The sequence below is a fragment of the Larus michahellis genome, unplaced genomic scaffold (genome assembly GCF_964199755.1).
Source record: "Larus michahellis unplaced genomic scaffold, bLarMic1.1 SCAFFOLD_34, whole genome shotgun sequence".
Classification (NCBI taxonomy): Eukaryota; Metazoa; Chordata; class Aves; order Charadriiformes; family Laridae; genus Larus; species Larus michahellis.
This window is the reverse complement of record NW_027436399.1, coordinates 270830-276822: the sequence shown is the minus strand read 5'-3', so window position 1 is coordinate 276822 and position 5993 is coordinate 270830. Positions and strand designations below refer to the sequence as shown.

At 47.4% G+C, this 5993-nt stretch overlaps 1 pseudogene; it reads left to right on the top strand.

Annotated features, from left to right (window-relative positions):
* Positions 1-2580, top strand: LOC141737298 (olfactory receptor 10AG1-like; annotated as a pseudogene).
* The last annotated feature ends 3413 nt before the right edge of the window (positions 2581-5993 follow it).

Sequence of the window (5993 nt, the reverse complement as noted above, 5' to 3'; positions counted from 1 at the left end):
ATCTGTATCATCCTATCAGGCAATGATCACCATGGTAAGTTTGTCACAAAAGAAACAAACTTGAGCATAGTGGGAGCACAACTGGGATGGACAGACAAGCTGGTATCACCTTGTCAGTGCTGTCTCAAGGCCTGAGCAGTCGCCTTTCACTTCCTCATGATCTGGACGCACCACTGTGTGTCAACCAAGTCAGACCCTTGGGTCAGATGAGCTGTTTTTCAGTTCTCATATACTGTGTTTCTTGTTTCTCCATTGACTCTGACAAGAGCTGAGTTACCTAGATATCCAGGCTGCAGATGGCATATTCCTCATGCAATGACCACTTGACCCCACCTCAAACTGAGATTCTTAAACATCCCTCAGCTGAGTCCCTTCTCCATAAGAAACCACCTGCTGTTGTGGTGCTGCTAGATTGTAGCTGACACCCTTCAGGTGTGCCCAGCAAGAAGCCCTTCTGCTCTGGGAAGGGGGGCAATGTGAAGGGAGGGCTGAGCTCCCCAGGCAGCAAGAGCACTGCTCTGCTTCTGTGAGGGCTTGCAGGGTTGGGATCAGAGCGAATGGGCCCTCGGCTGCATTTGTAAGCTGTCAGAAATCCAAGCGACAGAGCAGCAGGTTTGGGAACCCTGAATTATTCGGGACTTATTCAAAAGTTCTAGATGCCTGACCTGTGCGGGAAAAATGGGTGTCATGGGGATATCACACGCTTTTAATCACTTTCTTCTCCGTATGATTGAAACCTGCATAAAGCAGTTTTCTTGCTTGCACAAAAATGTCTTTTAGCACCCTGAAAACTGGTAATTTAAGCATAACCTGCTGCTTCTCTGTCTTGTTTAAATGTGCCATGGATGCATCAGTGTCACTGGATTCTTTGGCAGAGAGAAGCCTGTGTTACTTCTGACGGGATTCACCCTTCACTAGGCAAAAACTGATGATTCAGATCTAAGATAGTCTCCCAGATCTTTGTGTGTGGACGCAGCATCAGGGGATGAGCTCTCCCATGTGAGGAGAGCTGGGATTAATCTCTCTCACTAAGGTCTAAGCATCAAGTCATACCTTGCCTTGCTTTGGCTTGTTTGCCTCTCCTTGCCTAGCCTTGCCTTTCTTTGTCTTCCCCTTTTTCATCCTTCCCCCCTTTTAACCCTATTCCTTCTTAATGTTCTTACATTAAATGCACCTCTGATGAGATCTGGACAAGGAACGTAAGTAAGGCTGTCCTTAAAGGCACTAGTATTTGTCTCTTTTCTTCCTTTTCTCTCATCTTTCAATAGGTATTCTATTTAATAAAATCACCTCTAAAAGAGAAAGTCAAGTTTCTTTTACCCATATGACAATAAAACCCCCAGTTATTCAGGCTCAAGGACTCTGTTCTCTCTCTTTACAAACCTCCCCTCCGCAAGCGACCCACGTTAGATTTCCAAACATTCATGCCTATCTTGGTCGAGCTCTCCTAATCCTGCAATCGCGTGTATGCTGATGTTTGTAGTCTTTCTCTAGGCTTGAAGTGTCTGTGATGGTGGACAGGCCACCAGCTTCCTCTGAGAGCCTGTTGTTTGAATCGCTCTGTGCAGGAAAAATGCCCCAAAGAAAAGGCCTGGAGAATCACACCGGTGGATCTGGATTCATTCTTCTGGGATTTTCTGACCACTCCAGCCTGCAGGGCTTGTGCTTCACAGTATTCCTGGTCATCTACCTCATGGTCCTCACAGGGAACAGCCTGATTGCACTCATCACAGTAGTGGACTCAAGCCTCCACAGCCCCATGTATTTCTTCCTGAGGAACTTGTCCTTCCTGGAGATCTGCTACACATCAGTCACTCTGCCAAAAATGCTGGTGGTTTTCCTGCTGGAGGATGGCAGGACCTCCTTCATTGGCTGTGCTGCCCAGCTGTATTTCCTGGTGTTGCTGGGCAGCATCAAGTGCCTTCTTCTGGCTGTCATGGCCTATGACCGCTACATAGCCATCTGTGACCCCCTGCACTACCCCCTCATCATGAGGAGGGGTCTCTGCATCAGACTGGTGGTGGGGTCGTGGGTGGCTGTCGTACCAGTGCAAGTAGGACAGACCTACCAGGTGTTCACTTTGCCCTCTGTGCATCCCATGACCTTCATCACTTTTTTTGTGATGTCCCCCCTCTGCTGGAGCTGGCCTGTGCAGACACGTTCTGGAACCAAGTGACACTGTACACCATCATCCTGGTATTTGCAATCTTTCCCTTCTCCTTAATAGTTATTTCTTACATTAAAATTATCAGGGCAATTCTGAAAATACCTTCAGTTCTGCACAGACACAAAGCCTTTTCCACCTGTTCCTCACAGCTCGTGGTGGTGACACTCTTCTATGGCTCGGCCACAGTCGTCTACTTAAAGCAACGGTCAAGGGATTCCGTAGACACCGACAAATACCTTGCCCTGTTTTACACAATTTTTACCCCAGTGTTTAACCCTGTCATCTATAGCCTGAGGAATAAGGAAGTGAGAATTGCCTTGAAGACACTCCTACGGACAAAGTGGTACTACAGAGTACGTAAAATCCTCTCAAATAGTCCCCAAAAAGTCCCACTGGGCTACATGGTTGCCTGAAGAAAGGCATCTCATACCTGCTGAAACAAAACCATGTGTCCGGCCTGGCTTTCATCCTCCTCAAGAAGGGGAAAGGTGTCCTGAGGCATTCCTCCTATGTTGTGTCCCACCTTGATATCTTTGTACTCTAGAGCATCTTCAGCACCTCTGAGTAGTTTAATGCAAACAGCTACTTCAAGCTGTGTCTGACCAAATAATGTTAAAGGGAAATAGTCAAAGCATGGTCAGTAGCCATTGATGCCCAGAAAGTGAGACAAGTGGTGAAGAGACGACCAGCCTCACGTTTGAGAAATCGCTTGCTAGACCCCACGGGCTATCTTCTATAGCATCCCTGCATGGAATCGCCTTAAAAGTGTTCAAAGATATGAAGGGCTTCAAAGCATCTCCCCCTGCTATGATGTCTTGCTCTGAGTTGTGTAATTCTTGACTAACCTGACATAAAAATAAAAGATAAAAAGGTCACCAGGAGGACAGTCCAGCACTGGAATGGGGTCCCAGAGAATGGTGGAGTTTCTGTTTGTTGTGGTTTAACACCAGCCGGCAACTAAGCACTACACAGTCGCTCACTCACTTCCCGCCAGTGGGATGGGAGAGAGAATCAGAAGGGTAAAAGTGAGCAAACTCCGGGGCTGAGATCAAGCAATTTAATTGGTAAAGCAAAAGCCGCACACTTAAGCGAAGCAAAACAAGGAATTAATTCACTACTTCCCATCGGCAGGCAGGTGTTCAGCCACCTCCAGGAAGGCAGGGCTCCATACCACGTAATGGTTACTTGGGAAGACAAAACGCCGTAACTCCAAACATCCCTCCCTTCCTTCTTCTTCCCCCAGATTTATATGGTTGAGCATGATGCTACATGGTACGGGATATCCCTTTGGTCGGGGTCCACTGTCCCAGCTGTGTCCCCTCCCAACTTCTCGTGCACTCCCAGCCTACTTGCTGGTGGGGTGGTGTGAGGAGCAGAAAAGGCCATGGTGCTGTGTAAGCGCTGCTCAGCAATAATGGAAACATCTCTGTCTTATCAACACTGTTTCCAGCACAAATCCAAAACACAGCCCCATACAAGCTACTGTGAAGAAAATCAACTCTATCCCAGCAAAAACAAGCATTTATGTGCCGAATCTGCTTTGCCACTCTGCAACTGTCTCTGAAAAACTAGCCCAGTGGGGGTTTTTAGCCCAAATTCATATGCAGCACTGAAGTGTGTTTCCGTATTGTCCTGGTTTAGGCCGAGTTGGCCAATGACGGATGACAGATGCTCTCCCCCAGCTCTCACTCCGAGGAGAGGAAGGAAAGAAAGAGATTTATGAGTTTAGAAGGAACTAATCTACTTTAATGAAATACTCGTAATAAAATAAAAAGGAAATAATGAAATAGATACAATATCTAGAAAACTGTATCAAGCTCCAAGGATGATGTCACTGTCAGGCACTGGGGAAGTCCCAGACTGGACTCAATGACGGACAGGAACTGGATTCCAGGTCTGGAGCCAAGAATGCACAGATCGGGGTCAAAGGCAGATTAACACTGAGCATTCCGCCACCTGAGGAACCTGAACATACACAAGTCCACATGGTGGACAGACAATTCCCTGTCCTCTCTCTGCCTAGCTGAACAAGGTAACTTAGAGGAGAGGGGGCTGTAGGAACGTGTTTCTGCCCAGCGAAGCAGGTGTGTCTCCCCACTAACTCCCCCACCTTCCCAGGTACCCTTAAAAATAAGTATGAGGCTCTGCAAGGGGAACTCAATCATGACGAGGAGGATAATTCAGTGTCCACAGAGGTGTCACCACAGTTAAATCAGACTACACCTCCCATCAAAACATCTTCAGTTAAGGAAAAAAGACCGGTCATTGTTGTAGGTGACTCCCTCCTGAAGGGAACGGAAGGCCCAATATGCAGAACAGACCCACTTCTCAGGGAAGTCTGCTGCCTCCCTGGGGCCCAGGTTAAAGATATAAAAAGAAAACTTCCCTCCCTGGTAAGACCCTCAGATTATTACCCACTACTAATTTTTCAGACAGGCAGAGATGATCTGTTAACAAGAAACGCAAGTGCGATCAAGAGAGACTTCTGGGCCTTGGGATGACTGGTTAAAGGGTCAGGACTGCAAGTCATGTTCTCCTCGGTCCTCCCAGTCACAGGGAAAGATGAGGAAAGCAACAGGAAGAGCTGGAAGATCAATACTTGGCTCTGAGCCTGGTGCCAGTGGCAGGACTTTGTTTTTTTTGATCACGGGATGGTTTACACGACACCAGGCCTGCTCGAGACAGATGGGGTACGCCTGTCTCAAAAGGGGAAAAGGATCCTTGCACAGGAGTTGGCAGGGCTCATCAAATGGGCTTTAAACTAGATTTGAAGGGGAAAGGGGATGAATCCAGCAGCAGAGAGGCAAGGGTCTTTGATGGCTTAGAAACTATGGCTGCGCCTGGGAATGGTCAGGTAGAAGTTAAGCCTTCTTCCAGCAAAAAGGTGGCAGGACCAGTAGCCCAGCTGAAGTGCTTCTTGTCCTGGGTTGAGCAACACAGGACTAATTTATCTTCTAATGTCTGGGAAAACGTCATTCTTAGAAGATTCTAGTGTCTGAATTCGTGAAAATATTTGCTTTATAGCCAGCTAGGCTATGTGGGATTCAAGGCCTTGGCAGGTGCAGGTACGAGGAGGAGCGAGGCCTGGGCATTTGACCCAGGCTGGCCAACAGGATTATTTCATACCATGAACATCACATTCGATACAAATGAGAAAGTTTGCTGCGTCGTTTCTCTCTCCCTTGATGGCTGTGGTGCAGAGAAAGTCCTTGCCCCGGTGCTGGACCCCTGAGCCCTTCCCTCCCTCCTGAAGCCGTTGCTCTTGCAGTGTCCGACATTTACTCTCCCCTGCTGGGAGTGCACAGCTTCCTACTGATACAATTGGCTGAGTATAATTCTTGTACATCTTATATTAGTATTGGGATTAATACTGGTGCTTTAATATTGTTGTTAATTATTTAGTCTTGTCCTATTAAATCTACTTATATTTCAACCCTCATGTTTCCTTGCTTTCCGTGATTCCCCTTTCTGCGTGGGGAGGGGTCACTGGGTGATAGAATAGTTGTCTAAATGACAAGAAATTGTTATGGGTTTTCTGAAAACATAACACGTCTACACTAATGCACGCAGCATGGGCAACAAACAGGAGGAGCTGGAAGCCATTGTGCAGCAGGAAAACTATGATGTAGTCGCCATCACAGAAATGTGGTGGGATGAGTCGCACAACCAGTGCTGCATTAGATGGCTACAGACTCTTCAGAAGGGACGGGCAAGGAAGGAGAGGAGGTGGGGTGACTTTGTATGTGAGGGAGTGTTAGGAATGTCAAGAGCTTAATGATGGTGACAATAGGGTTGAGTGTTTATGGGTGAGAATCAGGGGGAGGGC